At 39.1% G+C, this 19,544-nt stretch overlaps 1 long non-coding RNA gene across 2 annotated transcripts in view; it reads right to left on the bottom strand.

The window, feature by feature from the left end:
• Nucleotides 1-19,544, bottom strand: part of LOC132534329 (uncharacterized) — a 288,614-nt gene that overhangs the window by 232,851 nt on the left and 36,219 nt on the right. The gene's annotated exons all lie outside the window — the stretch shown is intronic.

Genomic DNA, 19,544 nt, shown 5'->3' with positions numbered 1-19,544 from the left:
TTTTCAAAATTTAGTTTAGAAGATTTTTTTGAAGATCTAACTTGTCCATTTGTGCTATGCACAATTAAAGGGGAAGGAGAGAAATAGAGAGATGAATGAGTAGAGTCTGAAAAAATGTATTAAAGTGTGAATTACATTATAATCAAAAAGATTAAAATATTGACTATCTTCCATCCAAGTTATTAAAACAAAATGTTGTCTTCTATAATTCATTTTTCTTAAATATTAATTTTAAGTTAATTTCTTGGCACTAAATGGCAGCATCCAGTAACCCTAACAGCAACAAGATAAAAAATAAAAATAAACGGTGGGTAATCTGGGTTTCTATGGAAATAGAACCAGAGAGAGGCATGGTCTGTGATAGTCACATGGTCTGCAAACCAGGACAGCAATAACCCCAACCACATTTCACCCCATTCTATGTCCTAAAACCTCCTGTTCCCAGGATTGGCTCAAGTGTTTTTCCACAGTTACAGGGATGGATAGTAGTCTGGGGTAAAAAGAAACTAAAGGTACTAAGAGCAGTATGAGAGATTAAGGTCTGACTGAAAAAAAAAATAGTCAAAGAAAGACAAAGCAATAGCAAAGTGTAAAAAGATGTATTTCAGCAACGATGATACTCAAAAGAGAAAGATGCTCCCTTGTCCTTAGGGACAAAAATATGCCATCATAAATCCCAGAACTCAGTTCTTTGTTTCTATCAGTTCTCACTGATAGAATATCATCATTGCCAACTGTATGACTTTGCTACAATCTCACATGTCAATAGGTGGGCATAAAATCTAAGTGAATTATAATGTGTACATCCTCATTATTCATTTATCATTCCCTCTATCTTAATCCATGAATAGAGTATCTGATAGGCACTCCTTATTTCTGTGTAATTCTTTACATTTGTGTGATAATATATGTATACACCCATGTTCATATCTGTATGTTTACTTATACATATATGCTTACATATCTGTATGCAACTCAGCCCTATCATACTGACTAATCTAGTCTATGGAAACAAGCGTGTACTTAATTCCATGAATTCAGATATATACTGATATATTTGTAAATCAATTTTAAGAAAGATAGTGCTGAAGTTAAACTAGACGATGTGCTTTTTAATAATTCCTCCCCAGCAGACAAATCTCCCTCAAATATTTCCAAGTCTAAAAATGCAATCTGGTTCCTCACATACCCAATACAATAAACATTTGCTCCCTGGCCATCTCCTGTTCCTTCCTTTCTTCCCTCACAGTTCTTTATTCCTCTGTCCATAGCAATACATATTCTTACACACAGTGATACTTCCTCAAATGTTTCTGTCAATTCAAATACTCTTCGGAGACTTCCTTTGATCTCCCCCCTTCATTGCCCTTCTCCTGGGCCTCCTCATTGTGGTTGTCCCTGGGAATATCTATTCTGGGTGCAGGGAGAGAAGTAGTTTCCTTTCTGTTCTTGTCCTCCCTCTGTGTACTCTCTCTTCATTTTTCTTCCTTGTGGCTCTCACACAGCTTACTTTTACTAAAACAAACTCAGCTGGTCTCCTTTCTCAGTGGGAGCTAGATTCTTATCTCCCTGTCCCTGACTTGCCTTGCTCTATTTATGCATTGTTCATCTCAGCTACTCCTGTTGTCACTCATCAAACTATTCCATCAACAATCTGAAATGTAGCTTCTTTATTTTCTTTCCTTGTCTTCTTGGTAATGCCTTTCAATGTCTTTCTTTCCCTATTGTTGCATTCACTGAACAAGGATGACCAGTTCACCTGTTTCATGTTTCCTTTTATTCTAGGCCCTTACAGTGAGTCCCAAGGGCTGCTTCTTCCTTTGCTGACACAATTTCATGCATTTTGCATAAATATGACCTTTCTCATAACATAAGTTACACAGCAGCAACTTTCTGCAGAAGGTCCAATAATGTCACTGTACCCCACATCTGAAACATATTTTCTGACTGTGTGTTATATTCAAATGTTTCCTCCAGCCCAGCTAGAGTGGACTTTTAGCTTTTCCAGGAAAACCTACACCATTAGCAATTCACACAGCAGAAAAAAACTAACCTTACCGCCCTAATTCAAACTTAATACACTGAATTCTAATGCATGGAGTTTATGTAAGAATTGATATAAAAGGGGCCTACCTGTATCCTACTGGAAACCTGATTTTAGTAATTCACAGTAACCTTCATAATTTGCATGGTGGAGAGTGGGGAAAGCATTTGAGAAATCTTTTCTTAACCTTTTAAAATAAATGATGTACAATACCCCAAGAAATTTGGCATGTTCCTCCAATCTGCCCTAAATACAGAGAGCCCTTCTTCTGTGCATAGTATTTTCCTATATGATGATATGCTTTTGTCCTTTTTATATTTAACTCTGCACTATCATGGATAAAGATGCAGTACAGGAGTCACTTAATCATTGCCCATGAACTAAATCGGGCCCACTGCCCAAACATGTACTAGAATGAGGACCCATTTGTTTTTTTGCGCACTGTTTGTATGGTACAAAAGAAGAGTAGAGCAGGCACCACAGAGAACATTAGCAATAACCTCACCAGAAGCTAGGTAGGTAGGTAGATTGGTAGGTAGGTAGGTAGGTAGGTAGGTAGGTAGGTAGGTAGGTAGGTAGGTAGGTAGGTAGGTGATTTTTCCTTTTAGCTAGTTATGGGGTGTACCTCTTGATTCAGTCAAGTTGACACATAGAGTTACTGACAACATACAAGATCCTGTATTTATTATCTACCTACTCTTTGTTTCTTTTCAGTTTATCAACCCTTGGTTTAGGGTTAAGATTGTGTTGCTCTATATTTATACCATTTAATTTATCTTCCATCTTCTTGCCAATTGTTTCCTCTCTCTAGTTAATCTGAGCAATTCATTCATATGTACTGTTTAAAAAATAATTATCTTTATTTATTGGACAGAGACAGTCAGAAATCAATAAGGGAGAGGGAGGTAGAGAGGAAAAGAGACAGAGAGACACCTGCAGCCCAACTTCACCACTTGCAAGGCTTTCCCCCTGCAGGTGGGAACCGGGTTCCTCCTGCACTGCAACATGTGCGCCACCAACCAGCCACCTCATATTAACTCTTTTGACTCTGTCCATCACAGTAGTGATGGACTCACTGGAATCACTCATAAAGTGTCCTATTCTCTCTTGTTACTTTTTCTTTATTCAAACTACCAGAATCAATTTGTTTTTCTACTCATCTGAAGATACACAAACAAAACCCTTAACATCTGAGATTGAGATTACTAAATGTTATATAATATTGATTACATATTTATAATTTTATCCTGAGCACTTGGACTTTAACCCAATTAAAGCTGATCTACTTGCTAAAATTTCAAAATTTTCAGAATATTGAGTTGTCAGAAAAACCATGATGTATTTTTGTTTTCCTCTGCAAATGTATCATGATTTTTTTTACTGTTTTTTTTTTCAATTTCAACTTCTACAGAACTTATATAAAATAGCAGTTACAACATTAAGTTTGGCTTTTGCTGCTATATGCTATTTTTGTATTTCTTCTTTTTCTTCTTTTTACCTCCAAATTTATCGCTGGGGCTCAGTGCTTGCACTGACAAATGCTAGAAGAAGAAGTGCTTGCACTGTGAATCCACTGCTCCTGGCAGCCCCTTTTTCCAATTTTAATGAATAGGACAGAGAGAAATTGAGAGAGATGGGGGACATAAAGATAAAGGTAAAGATAAAGGTAGACACCTGCAGACATAGTGAGCCCTGCAGGTGGGGAGTGGGGGCTAGAACCTGGATCCTTGTGCAGGTCCTTGCACTTAGTACTATGTACATTTAACCTGGTGCTCCAACATCCAGCCCCCTTTGTATTTATTCTTTACTCCATTTTTCTTTTTTTCCTCCTAATCCTGTCTAATGTCCCTAACAACTGAACACAGATAAGGATCCCAAAAATGAATGTAGAGGAAGTTGTAACTTTTATAAGCATAAGCAATAAGCTGGAAGGGAGAGAACCAAGAAACTAAACAAACATTTCTTGCTACCTCTCTCAAACTTTCAGTGAGTGCCTCCAATTGGCACAAACCAACTAGACCTAAGAAAGTGAAGTTGCCACTTTTGTAGATCATACAGGCCTTGGGACACAAAACAGAATCAAGAAATATTAAGGATTTTTGAGGAAGCAAACCAATTATTCCTGAATAGGGATGTTGTGCGAAGACCTGAAGTATGTAAACAAGTCTCTTACTAAACTTTATTGAGTCATAAACTAAAGGGCAATATAAATAAGATATACTTCTAATGTTCTGTTAAGGGAATTTTACAAGTTTTCACTATATCCCAACAGAGGTTTTAAACTTCGGTGCTTCCAGCTCACTAATCCACCCTATTTGTGTCATTTCAGTATTTAATAATTTTAAAAGAACAATTTTCACCTCTTCCAAAATACTATTAGTATGTGACAAATTTACCATTAAGATATTTACAGCCACAAAATAAAGAAACATAGTTCCCTGAAACATTAAATGAGGGGATATGCTACAGACAGATGTCCCTGTTCTTAAAAATCTAGTCAAATCAACATTTAGCAATGTTTCTATTAGGTACATTTTCACTCAAGTATATAAAATGTATCTATGCAGTCGTTCTCAGCCACTTATGGTGCAAATATTTTCTTCCCTCCATTCTTCTCTCTTTTTTAGAGAATATTCCATATTGGAGAAGGGATTGACAATAGAAAATATTGACTTTTCCCCTAAGAACACAGTCTTTCCCTAAGCATCATATGACAAAGAACTAGATTTTTTAAAAAGAATTATTAGCGAGTATGTATTTAAGTCTTACCTTTTCTTTTAATTGTTAAAGTTCCATTCTTAGATTTAATTTTTTAAAGATTCATTTGCTTGATTTTTGGGGGGGAGACTGCCCAGAACACAAGCATCCACAGTGTTCACCTCTGGTTTAAAAACTGAACTGAACTGGGGGCCTCACTCATGTAAATAAGTCCAGCACCCTATCCACTGAGCCCCAGTAAGGTCATGGGGTTTAGAGTTCTTACACTATCATGGATAATGCTGATTTTTATTTCTGGAGCTGTGTACATATTTTACTAACTATATTGTCACTGGAAGTTAGTTTGGTCATTCTAAACATGAAAATGTACAATACCATGGAAATTAAAAGTTTCCATACTTTTTTTTTAATTTTTAAATTTTTTATTTAAGAAAGGATTAGTGAACAAAAGCATAAGGTAGGAGGGGTACAACTCCACACAATTCCCACCACCCAATCCCCATAACCCACCCCCTCCCATGGTGGCTTTCCCATTCTCTATCCCTCTGGGAGCATGGACCCAGGGTCGTTGAGGGTTGCAGAAGGTAGAAGGTCCGGCTTCTGTAATTGCTTCCCTGCTGAACATGGGCGTTGACTGGTCGGTCCATACCCCCAGTCTGCCTCTCTCTTTCCCTAGTAGGGTGGGTCTCTGGGGAAGCTGAGCTCCAGGACACATTGGTGGGGTCTTCAATCCAGGGAAGCCTAGCCAGCATCCTGGTGGCATCTGGAACCTGGTGATTGAAAAGAGAGTTAACATATGAAGCCAAACAATTTGTTGAGCAATCATGGATCCCAAGCTTGGAATAGTGGAGAGGAAGTGTTAGGGAGGTACTCACTGCAAACTCTAGTGTAATCCTGCTTTCAGGTATATATTTTGCAGTAGTTTATGGATACGTGTGCACATAAGCTCTCTCTCACAGAAACTGGTGTATATCTAGGTTATGGGACTTTGTCACAAAGTGAACTACCTGAGATGAAATTAGAGTGTACTATTAAAGGAAAGGTCTCACCCGAGTAATGAAGCTGAAGGGTTGTCATTCCACACGTGAAGTCTCTGGATACAGTCTGAGGTGAAGCATGTTGAGATGGCAATCGTTGCTTTGGTTAGGTTGTGATCGGCGGATGCAATATTATTTGGTTTGGATTGGGAGATGCATACGGGAAAGTGGGCCCTATCCAAGGGTGCCAGGACTGGGGGAAGTAGGGGCTCTATAGTGAAGATGTGAGGTTCCTGCTGTCTTAGGGTTCAAAAAGACAATCAATAGTTAATATTATTATCACATTATTTGTTAACTGGGTTAACTTTGAAAAGTCCCTTTGTTATGGTTTGCTGTACAGTACCCAGTATCTTGTATATAGCTGTGCTATTGGAAGTTTCTAATCTACTTGGTCTAGGCTTTTGAGAGAGTCCACATATCAAATACGTAGCCTATATATTAAAAAGATTCAGTTTGTCTTTTGAGAAACTTTGAGACATACAATTGACTTCCCCCTCTCATATTAATTAACTACTGATTTATATGTCTACATTTTGCTAGGAGTGTACATAAACACCATTCCCACCACTAAAGGACTGTGACCCATCCCTCCCGCCCACTCCCACCCCCCACTGGCCCAGGAAGTTACATGTCTACCCCTCACCACTGGGTTTTTACTTTGGTGCCCTAGTTTCCATACTTTTGTGCTTGCTGGTTCTACCCTTGATGACAGTGGCAGAGTGAATGCGGTAAGTCAGCAAACTCCCACTGAGGTTATTACGCTTTGAAAAAAGGCTTATGTGTAAAGTCCCTTGAATCAAGACATAGCACTGCTCACCATCTCTAGAGACCACTAACATGATAATGAGGGAACTTTGGTGCCCTCAAAGTTCAATCAAAACCCCTTATATTCCTCCATGGGAAATTAGGGGGTGAAAGTTTGAATTAAACTTTCCCTTAGGGAATGAGTTCTGCATAGATCAGAAAGCAGAAATTAAAAAAAAAAACATAAAGTACAAGTTAAAAGGCTATTTTACCAGAAATAAATCATTTCTGAACTTTCTGGGGTGAATAGATTATCAGAAACAGTTGTTCTACAGTTTCATCTCCCAAAATCCCATTCTTTCATCCCTCAAAGCCTGGATATTTTTTTCATGTTCAACTATCATTAACCCAACAAAGTCACAGCTGCCACTCTAAGACCTCTGTTTAATGAGAAAATAAACGGAAGGCATTTGGGGGTGTATTTTAAATGAAACCCCATTAAATTGTTGTTCCAGAATGCAGTTAGGATTAGCAGTCATTCTATCACTTCAAATGATATTGAAGACTCATGCAATACAATGAATGTATTATTTCTTATAGAAAGTATAAGCAGAGACGGGGTAATGTTATAACTTGTCATTCTGCCTATGGTGAAAATAAAAAAAAAAATCCCAGCAAATAGAGACATTACTTTTCTTCAGTTGTAGATCTCTTTAGGAGTGTTCCATATTGCGAAATTGTGCAGATGCGGTCACATCCACCATGTTGTCCTCTCAGGGTATTGTCAATTCCCGTGAGAAACCCTATTCCTGGAATGCCTTGTTTCCTAGCCAATCCTGTCCCAACTTGTCACTTCCAGAATTTCTCCCATAAAATACCTTTTGCTTCTGCCCCTCTCTCTCTTTTTTTTTTTTTTGCCCACTTTTCACCTTGGTGACCGGATGCAGGGAAGAGTTGTTGTGTGTAGCAGGAGGCGGCCATTTTGCTAGCTCCACGTGGCCCGAACCACTGCGCTCTCACCCGTGCCCTTGAATAAAGATTTGTGTTCCCTCTCAGCTCCAGATCTCCTCTCTCTCCTCCGTGTTGCAGAACAACAGTTCCATATGTTTTTTAAGCTGCAAAGTTACCTGCAGTCTACATAATGGCCATGACTGCTTCACTGAGACTACAGGGAACTCAACCTCTCTCATGGCATCCATATTACCCAGGGCCCAGGGGTTAAGTGAGAATTTAATACTTGGTTTTCTGTTCCTGAATTCAGCTCACTGCTCACAGGATTACTTAACCTATAAATTTTTTAAAGTTATACATTAGAAAACACTTCACTTAGTTATATTACTGTGAGAGAAATGAAGAATTAGAGTGAGACTACAGTACTGTTCATCTGTGGTTTATGGTGGTGTGCCGGATTGAACCTGGGACCTCAGAGTGGCAGGTATGAAAGTCCTTTTGCATAACTCTTCTGCTACCTTCCTAGATTTTAAAAGTTATACTTTAGTTTGGGTTGCTCTGATGTAAAGATTTATCTGTTGATAATGTATGTTTCTTCTTCTAGCGTTTGCCCTTCTTCCGTAGCCAGTCAACAGCATCAGGTTGAGTCTGATGTAAAGTTTCGAGACCTCCTTTGAATCTGGAGAGGTGGCAGTCATTGACTATGTGGGTCATAGTCTGTCTGGAGCCACAGGGGCAGTTCGGGTCATCTCTGGATCCTCAGCAATGGAACATAGAAGCGCACCGGCCATGGCCTATTCGATAGCAATTGAGGAGGGCCCAATCATAACGTGCTAGGTCAAAGCCGGGTTGACGCTTGCAGGGGTCTGCGATGAGGTGTTTGTTCTTTACCTCAGCTGACTGCCAACTCTGTTTCCAAGAGTCTGGAACAGAGAAGTTCAGTGTAGGCATAGGGGACCAGATTGGGTAATGAGATGTCAAGCGTTGGACAGGGTGGGCGAAGATATCCGCGTATATTGGCAGGTCTGGTCGAGCGTAGACATGGGAAATGAACTTAGATGATGCTGAATCCTGACGAATATCTGGCGGGGCGATGTTGCTAAGAACTGGCAGCCATGGAACCGGGGTGGAACGGATGGTTCCAGAAATTATCCTCATGGAGGAATATAATTTGGAATCGACCAAGTGGACATGGGGGCTAAGGAACCATACTGGGGCACAGTATTCTGCAGTGGAATAGCATAATGCCAGAGATGATGATCGTAGTGTGGAAGCGCTTGCACCCCATGAGGAGCTGGCCAGTCTTGCAATGATGTTATTCCTCGCGCCCACCTTTGCTGCAGTTTTTATGAGATGTTTATGAAATGACAGAGTGCGATCGAGAGTAACACCAAGATAGACTGGCTGGGCTTCATGCCGGATTCTCGTATCGCCAAGCTGCACATTAAGCTCACGCGAGGCCGAGGCATGGTGCAGATGGAAAACAGATGATACCGTTTTTGCAGTGCTAGGGATTTTTTACAGTAATCAGGTATCAGAGACATGTCTTCCGTGAGTGTTTCCTCGAGGATGTCGAACTTTGATGCCTGAGTTGCACAGCAGATGTCGTCGGCGTAGATGAACTTCCTTGAAAAAGTTTCTGGGAGGTCATTGATGTAAATATTAAATAGCATAGGAGCCAGAACAGAGCCCTGGGGGAGGCCACTTGAGACAAGTCTCCATCTGCTAGACTTGTCACCCAGATGCACCCGGAATCTTCTGTTTTGGAGAAGAAACCATATAGTGTTGGCCACCCATCGAGGCAGGCATCTTGAGATCTTGACTAGGAGACCACGGTGCCAGACCGTGTCATAGGCTGCTGTGAGATCAACAAAGACAGCACCCATCTTTAAATTCTTCTGGAATCCATTTTCAATGTAAGTTGAGAGGGCCAGGACTTGTTCGCAGGTAGATCTTCCTGGGTGGAAACCAGCCTGGGCAGGTGATAGGAATTTCTCTGTAAGATGAGAAATACGTGACAGAAGCAGCCTCTCAAGGAGTTTGTAACACACGGAGAGGAGAGAAATTGGTCTATAGCTGGTGGCCAGTGTTGGGTCTTTCTTTGGTTTCAAAACCGCTATAATCTTCGCACGACGCCAAACTTTGGGCATAAACTCAGATTCCAAGATGTGGGACAGGAATGAAGTGAACCACTTCTTTGCTGCGGGGCCCAGGTTAAGAATGAGTTCTGGGGTGATGTTATCATAGCCAGCAGCTGTTCCCGGTTTAACCCTCTTCAAAGTGTCTTCCAGTTCAGGCAGTGTAAAGGGAGAGAGTTTTGGAGATGGACAAGATAACCGGAAGTGGGATGACCACTCATGGGAAATTTCTCTTTTCCAGACTGGGTCGATCTTAGCATGTCCAACTTGAGTTAGGTGACTGGCCACTGAGTTTGGAGATACGGGAGGATGGGAGACGGGAGGGGGTTGGCTACTGGCACCCAGTCTGTGAAGAAGCTTCCAGGCCTTCCTACTTGAGTGGGTGAAGTTCAGGATGAACTTTGGGATGCATTGGGTCGACCTTCCCGTGGTGCATCTCGTGAGTACCCATTCATTGGGGAAACTGACGATCCTTCCTAGCCGACTGAATCCACATGGATCCCAGTCACTTTCAAAACCAGCAACAAGCAGCTCCTGCCAGCTTTCAAGCTGTTGGTCCTGCTCTTCGAGTCCTCCAACTTAATGTTGAGGGGCTGTCCTTTACCAAACGCGTTCTTATTGGTCAATTGGCGATACAGCATCAGGCAGATGTTATCTGCCTACAAGAAACACATATAGCAGTCGATGAAGCTGCTCGATTCACCATCAGTGGATTCGATTTAATATGCTGTAATCTCCATCATAAACATGGCCGAGCCATCTACGCCAAATCGTGTCTTGCGGACGTTTACCATACGGCCTCTTTGACCTTCTACGACTCCATTACTGTTGGATCTATTCAGCTCGTCAATGTATATAAGCCTCCCAGTGCCTCATGGGATAACGAGGTCCTGCCTAGCCCGAATCACCCAGCAGTTTACGTTGGAGACTTTAATAGTCATCACCAAGACTGGGGATATTCCTCCACTCATGCTGACGGCTCTATCTTAGCCGACTGGGCTTCAGCGAATGACCTCTCCCTATTTTATCATCCCAAACAACCAGGCTCTTTTCACAGTGCTAGATGGAATAAAGACTCGTCACCAGACCTGTGCTGGATTAGCACAGTCAACGGCCAAGCCTTTCCCGCTATGAGACAAGTTCTCAAGAACTTCCCGCACAGTCATCACCGCCCAGCTATCATCCACATTGGTCTCCAGCTCCCACTGATTCTGTGCTCGGAGAAACTAAGATGGAACTTTCGGAAAGCAAACTGGCGTCTGTTCAGTGATCTTACCAACAAATCTATTCCTGCAATTCCAATTAACTCTATCCCCTCTGAAGATTCCTACAGGCGCTTCCACCAAGCCATCTTCAAAGCAGCTTCCCAAGCCATTCCTCGTGGGAGACGTGCTAACTATACACCTTGTCTTGATGCTGAATGCAAGCAACTACTAAAGCAGTATGATGAGTCGGGCGACCCAGATGTGGCTGACCATCTCATTGCTTCCCTGGATGCAGCACGCCAAGCCCACTGGCAACAACTCATGGAAAGTCTTATAATGTATGTGAGAGGTAACCTTAAAAAAACGGGAGTGAACATGTACAAACAATTGCATTTACTGTCGACTGTAAAACAGTAATCCCCCAATAAAATAAATTAATAGCAAATAAATAAAAAACAGGAGTGAAGGAATGGATAGAGAAAAGTCAATTTAATGAGAATCATATTGAGCTAAGTGCCCTCTGAAGAACTGCCACTCAAGCCCACAGAACATGTTGAGAAGATTACCACTGAGATAGAGCAGATGAGACCCTATGTTGCCCCATACCATGGCAAAAAACACACCAACCTTCTGAGCTATACTTGTACTAGGTTGATCTGTCATCCTTAGTCTCAGAAAAGCAAAGCATTGTAAAGAGAGTTGTTACCCCACAGATGCTGAAATCAGGGCAAGTAGGAAAGGAGCATACCACTCTGCTGTAAGAACATAGATCATCAGGAGACAACACCTAGTGTGAGTTCTGCAAGGAAGCTGCTTTCAACCTGGGAATCTCACCCATCAGCTTCCAGATGATATTATGATGCCAACCCAACTTCCGTGGGCAGAGGACCCTACCATGTGTCTTGGAGCCCTGCCTCCCGAGATCCCTACCCCATTAGGCAAAGAGAGAGACAGGCTGGGAGTATGGATTGACCTGTCAATGCCCATGTTCTGTAGAGAAGCAATTACAGAAGCCAGACCTTCCATCATCTGCACCCCACAATTATCCTGGGTCCATACTCCCAGAGGGAGAAAGAATAGGGAAGCTTTCAAGGGATGGGACTGGATATGAAACTCTGGGGGTGGGCACTGTATGGAAATGTAACTCTCTTATCCTATAGTCTTGTCAGTATTTCTATTTTATAAATAATTTTTTAAAACAAAAACACAGACCATCTGCCAGGCATCAGTGGTTGCTTCTGTTGCTATAACAAGCACCATGTTTTATTTATATTGTCTTCCTTCCTTCCTTCTTCAGATAGCAGGTGAAAAGACTGAGGAGAGACAGAAGAAGAGGGAAAAAGACATCACAGTACTGCTTCGCAACTAGTGATGCTTACCCTTTTCATGGCTCTCCCATATGGTAACCCAGGAGAGCTCAAACCCAGGTACTTGTGTTTGGTAAACTGAGTATTCTATCTAGTGAGCTATCTCTCAGTCATTTTTTTCTTTCTATTATATTTGAGAGATATTGAGAGAGGAGGGGGAGACCTAGAGGGAGAGAGAAAGATACCTACAGACTTACTTCACTGCTCATGAAGCATTCCCCACCCCACCCCAAAGGTGAGGAGCAGGTCATTGAACCCAGATACGTGCACATGGTAATGTGTATGCTTACGTGGGTCCACCAGCCACATTTTAGACTCAGAAAATCTGAATTCAAAGGTTTTAGAGCCACTTTTATTAATGTGCCTCTGGAAAATTCAATCTATGCTTTGGTCTCTATTTTCTATCTTTATTAGAGATTGACAAATAAATTACACATACTTAGAGTAAATAACATGATTATTTGATATTATGCTATGAGATGATTAACATAATCAGACTAATTAGTACATGTTATCACACATACTTGCTATATGTGATGAGAAAACAATATCTTCTACCTTAGAATTCCTAATCTCATCTACTCTATCCTACTCTTTGGTTCAGGTTCATTAACCATTTTGTATAAATTTAGGCCATTCCACCTTCCAGACACCAAGTTATACATGCTACCATGACTCCATCCTGACTTCTCTGGGCAGATGACTTTGGCAATGTGCACCTCCAGAGCTCTGGTCCACTAAGGAAAGATAAGAACAGGCTGGGGATATGGATTGACTTGTCAACACCCATGTTCAACAGAGAAGTAATTAAAGAAGCCAGAAATCCTACCTTCTGCACTCCAAAACAACCATACTCCCAGTGGGGGAGAAGTGATAGGATGAAGATAAGAGGGCTCTGAACTCCAGCTCCATCAGCATCCAGAGAGAGAAAAGGAAAAGGAGGGGGATATATGGAGGTAGTTATGCTGTCATGAGTGGCTTGGAGGGGAAGAGAGGATTGAATCAGGAAAAAAGGGGGGAAATTATGTATAAATGTAGACAGATAGTTGTAGAGATGATGGCTGGCCAATTTCTACAGCCTTAGGGGACCTGTTGTGGACTACAGTGAGGATACTGAAGATTCAAAGCTCTGGTGGTAGGAATGGTATGGATTTAAACCCCTGTTGACATGTAATTTTGAAAAATAAAAAACGAATTAAAAAAGAAAACAGTATCAATTCCATTAGGAAATTCTATGTCCACAACACAGTATTAATTACATCACCATGCTATGCATGAAATTCTCATAACTAGTAACTTGAATTTTGTTCTATTTGACAAGCATCTCATTTTCCTCACAATGGTAACCATTATCTAATCTGATACTATATGTTCTTTCTTTTTTCCAGAATCCACATATAAGAGAAATTACATAGTACTAGCCTCTATATTTCAATTTAGCATAAGTCCTCTAGGTTCACTCATGTTGCTGCCTATTATTACATCTTTTTTGAGTTATTATTATAAGGGGGTTTTGTTTTGTGGGACTTTCTTATAACTTTACATTTTGACAAAACAATGGAAATCTAATCTTTTCATTTTTCCCAATATTTGCTTAAAATACATTTTGTCTTCTATTGCTGATGTTTTTAGTTGACACACAACATATACATGATAAAGCTTTTTAATCATTGTGTACATGTAGTTTATTAGTCTATTATTAGTTATTAGATATTGTTAGCCTATTTATTAGTTCCATTATAGACTAATATATTCCACTGAAGTTATAACCATTTGGGTCATCAGAGAAAGTTTTTACTTGAAGTTTCACAGTTTTCCTTAATTCCTCCAAAGGGTAAACACTTTTTTGATTTGTTTCTCTGTAAGCTCATTTAGTCTATTAAACTTCATAAAATTGAATTAACTATACAGCATATGCTCTTGTGAATCTGATTTCTATACAAACATAGAAACCAACTTTGTTGCAGGTATTAATAGTTCTTTTTTCTCTTTTTATTCTTTAAACTTTAATTTATTTGATAGGACAGAGAGAAACTGACAAGGAAAGGGAACAAAGTGGAAGAGAGAGACAGAGGACCACCTGCAGCACTGTTTCATGACTTATGAAGCTTTCTTTCTGCATGTGGGAAAGGGGAGTGGGGCTTGAATCCAGGTCCTTGCACATGGTAGCATATGCACTAAACCAAGTGCACCACTAGCCAGCCCCGTCATTTTCTTTCTTTTTTTAAAATTTATTTATAAAAAGGAAACACTGACAAAATCATAGGATAAGAGGGGTACAACTCCACACAATTCCCACCACCAGAACTCTGTATCCCATCCCCTTCTATGACAGCTTTCCTATTCTTTATCCCTCTGGAATTATGGATACTTCCAGGGTCATTATGGGGTACAGAGGGTGGAAAGTCTGGCTTCTGTAATTGCTTCCCCACTGAACATGGGCATTGGCAGGTCAATCCATACTCACATCCTGTCTCTCTCTTTCCCTAGTGGGGTGAGGTTCTGGGGAATTGGAGCTCCAGTACACATTGGTGCAGTTGTCTGTCCAGGGATGTCTGGTTGGCATCATGCTAGCATCTGGAACCTAGTGGCTGAAAAGACAGTTAACATATAAAGTCAAACAAGTTGTTGACTAATCATGAACCTAAAGGCTGGAATAGTGCAGATGAAGAGTTCGGGGGTCTCCATTTTGTAGATAGCTAGTAGGCATATTTTAGTTATATTCCAAAGGGCCTGTGGCTATACTAGTTTTTGTTTGTTTGTTTGTTTTTTCCCTGAGCCTGAAATCTGATATGCAGGTGGATCCTAGTTATTGTCTGGTAAGATGTCATTCAGCCCCTCATTTTCTATTGACAAGTTATATTTTAGTGTGAAAAACACAAGACTTCTTTGTTTACTTAGTAGATGACTTTGGAAATTTTCAATTGTGTATTTTTCCCTGGGAACCCTATTTCTGAAAGGAAATTGCTTAATGTGCACATTCAACAATTCCTAATTCTTCCAGTTCCAACCTATGCTCTCTATGCTTTCAGGATTTACCTCAACTACCTGATCAATCTAAAGGCAGATATCACTGTGGATTGGCAAAAGGGTCACTTAAAGCTATTGAATATTCTACTAAAAATACCCTGATATGATATGGTTACTTTAAACTTCTGTTTATTAAATGGAGGTATTTCTCCTAGCTTAATAGTTAAGGAAAGAATGTAGCAAAACATTATTCAGAGGACTTTGACTTTTGATCTCTGAACTACTGATTTCATAAATCCTTCAGCAAGCAATTATGACTTTCCTCTGAGCTAGCTAGAAGTTTCCAGTGTTCATAGTCGGTGAAGTCTCCCACATCCTACTGTCTTCTTTTGTCAGATTACTTCCTGTGGTGCTTTAGATTTTATTTTTCTGCTTATAAAGAATACTAAGGCTTCTAATTCCTGTAATGTCTCTTTTATCTTGTCATACCAACAAATAATTTCTTACACTGTTGATGTGCCTGCAGATTTCTCATTTTGCTCTGATTCTCTTCTTACATTAAGACACTTAACAGGGCTCAGATACTTTCTAGCTTTCCTTTTCTTCTCACCAAACTTGCTATTCTAGTTGTTGACTTTGCTCTTTAGATTATATGACTTCTTGCCTGGGAAATTCCATATTTCATCTATTTTACAGAAGAGAATGACAAGCATAATTAACTTTTTAGTACTTACAATGTGACAGATGCTATTTCAACTACTCTGTATATAAAGATTCGATTCACAACAACTACAGGAGATGCCCTGTAATTATACCCAACATACAGTGAATAAATTAAGGCTGGCAAGTGACTATGGTGACTACATGACTTTTTGCAAAATCATGGAGCTCTTTATTTTTTATAAGTAGCTTAATATTGGCTTACAAAATTATGAGATAAAGGGAGTATAATTCCACACCATTCCCACCATCAGAGATCCGTGTCCTCATTTCCTCCATTATAAACTACAGTAGTTCTTCTAAAGTCACAGCTATGGATTGACTATTATTTCTATAACTGGCTAGCTATATTTATATACATTTTCCCATTTTCTCCTATGGTCCTGCCTTCTCTTCCTTTCTAAGTGACACTTAAGCCTATGGCTACTTCTGAATGTTGTTGTTTTTTTTCTTCCCTCTCTGGATCCAAACAGAATTGAATTCAGAGCCCTTTGGTTACCTTCCCCTAACATTAATCCCCTATTTTCATCTGCTCTGTTCTTACTTTTTAGTTCCTGTTTGTTAAACAATTTGTCCTGTTTCATATCTTACTGCCTTTCAGCCACCAAGTTGCAGATGCAACTATGATTCTATCCTAACTGAATTGGGAAGACAACCTCACCAATGTGTCCCAGAATCTTACCTCTCCACTAGGGAAAGACAGAAATATTCAGCAGAGAAGCAATTACAAAAGCCAGAACTCCTACCTTTCTTCCCATAATGAATCACAGAGCTCTTAACTGATGAAATAAAGATTTAAATCAGGAATACTAACCCTCTAAATCATCCACTACTGCCATTTGACAAAGATTTGAGATAGTTTATACTTGGAGCTTTCAGTAGTCTGTATTCCTATGAAAAGAGAGAGGTTTTTTTGGTTCTTTGTTTTTGTTTTGTTTTCCACTAGGGTTACCACTAGGGCTCAGTGTCAGCACTACAAATCCACTGCTTCTAATGAGTGGCCTTTTTTTTTTTAATTTTCATTCTTTTTTTTTTTTGACAGGACGGAGAGAAATTGAGAGGGGAGGGGAGAGAGAGAGAAATATATATATATCTGCAGACCTGCTTCACCAATCATGAAGCTTACCCTTCTACATGTAGGAAGTAGGAGCTTGAACCCAGGTCCTTGTACATGGTAATGTTTGCATTCAACTGGTGCACCACTGCTTACCCTCACTCCCAAAAAAGAAACATTCTTTAAAGAAAGAGATAAGGATTTTTGATCAATTTCATTTATTTATTTTGGAAAAATATCAGAACAAAAAGAGGAAAATTTAGTCGGATAATCATGTTTTCAGAATTTACTTTTAGAATCATCTAAAGTTTACTGAAAATGCTTATTTTTAACCACTCAAAGGGGTAGTAGACACTTTGCTAACACTCTAATTGGTGGCCACATATTATATGCGCATATATATATATATATATATATATATTGATTAATGCCCAAGGTTGAAAGGAAAGCACATGTATATTTTTCAGTTGTGTGTAGGCTTATTTATACAACAACAAAGAATTTATGCCCACCCATCAATCACAACAGAGTCCAGAATTCAGAAAAATCAAAGTGTCAAATCCAACTGTTATCCTTTCAAAAATGGTGGACTACTAGCTGGACTTATTGAAGAATGTGGGGTGATAGGTCTGAATTCTCTTACTGAAAGGTGAATTTCTACAATGGAATTTCTACAATGAAATGTCAATACATGAGCAAAATAGGCAAAAACAAAAAGAAACAAAAATATCAAAATGGAAATAATTGAAAGATCAGAGTTAAGACTGTAGTTTCTACTAGTGACTTGACCATCAACCTAAATTCATATTTTCCATTCTCTGCTCTCTATGAGAGTAATATTGTTTGACTTACAGAAAACTTAAAAGCTCACAGAAAACATAAAAATTAAATATGCCACCAGATATGTAAAACATCAGATATGTACAACATTTGGAAAAATAAGTATTATTTTTTCAGTATGCTTTAATTTATAGAGATATTTTTCTCATCAAATCTCTGAAACACATCCTACGAGTTAAAAATAATCCAACTTCTTCACCTAATTGTGGGTGGAGCTTGAAGGAATCTTGTTAAGTGAGATAAGCCAGACAGAGAAAGATGAATATGGGATCCCACTCAGACAGAAGTTGAAAAATAAGAACAGAAGAGAAAACACAAAGCAGAACTTGGACTGGATTTGGTGTATTGCATAAAGTAAAGGACTCTGAGGTCGGAGTGGGGAATGTTCAGGTTCTGGAACATGATGGCAGAGGAGGATCTAAGTGGGGGGTTAGAGCGTTATGTGGAAAAATGAGAAATGTTACACATGTACTAACGACTATATTTTATTGCCCACTATAAACTAATAATCCCCCAGTAAAGGAAAAATAAATAAATAAAATTAAAAAAATAAATTAGAGGGATTTTGGGTTTAATTAGCATGTATGAGATTAAAAATGATGCATGTGAAAGACTGAATTGACTTATTTATATTTTATGACTAGAGAATATTTTTATTACATACAGAGAGCTAATAATGTAGAGCCAATATGTACAGCTAATATGTAGAGCCAACAACTCTACATATATTATGTGAACAATATCTCCCAAGGGAGTATAACAAGATCAGCATGACTGACCCCATTTTGCTGCTAAAGAAAAATTTGCAAATGGTAAAGCTAATTACAAATGTATCAGATGAGTAAGTGGAAAAGTCAGGATGTGAATCAGTTTTCTCTGACTACAAGGTGTATGTATTTATACTGCATCTTGTGACTAGTCTTTTCTTTTAATATAATTTCAATTATAGTCAGGTCTTATCTGTAGACACTAGATAAATGATCTTTTCCACCTAAACTCATCACTATACATTGTTTACTTCCTTTTGTCACGATATACTTGCAAAAATATTTAATGTCTAAACATTGAGACAGTTACCCTGTGTGAATTAATCAGGAAGAGAAATTTCATAGAATTTCATGCATAAGTGTAAGGTAAGAAATAGCAACCTAAATGAAAACAAACCCTTCTATAGTGACAGTGAATTGGTGGTAGCTGGAGAAGAGAGTGGGAGAAATAGGAGAGGAACAGTTGTGAGAATCAACTGAATGTGATAGATGATAATTAGTCCTTTGGTAGTGGGTTTGGTATGAAGTATATATTGTTGAAATGTGAACTGTACTCTTGACAGTGAAATAACTTTGTAAGACAGTGCTACCCTACTTTTAAAAAGAAAGAAAGATTATATTGCAAACACTTACTGAATATTTAGAATTAGACTTTTTGCAAAGCCATGCCTAAGTGGTTCATAGAAGAGATGCTCATTGTTCCCAAACTAAAACAGAATTGTAATACCACTCAAAGCATTACATTATTTTTTTCATTCAAATGTTGCTTAAGAATATGGAGAACAATTCTCTTCTTAATAGACTTTTCATTTACTGTAAGAAATACAACATAATGGGGCAATTTTCAAAATTGAGGCTCTTCAAGAAATGATTTCCTTTCAACTAAAATGTCTTCTTTGCCAGAATATATATTTGTAGATTCAAAAATTTAGTTTAAGTTAAATTAAATGCCTTAATAAGCTAAAAGTCTCTTAGACTTAACTTTAGTT

This window comes from Erinaceus europaeus, chromosome 18, assembly GCF_950295315.1.
Source record: "Erinaceus europaeus chromosome 18, mEriEur2.1, whole genome shotgun sequence".
NCBI classification, from domain to species: domain Eukaryota; kingdom Metazoa; phylum Chordata; class Mammalia; order Eulipotyphla; family Erinaceidae; genus Erinaceus; species Erinaceus europaeus.
Note: the sequence above shows the minus strand (reverse complement) of the source record. Positions and strands in the feature narration are given on the sequence as shown.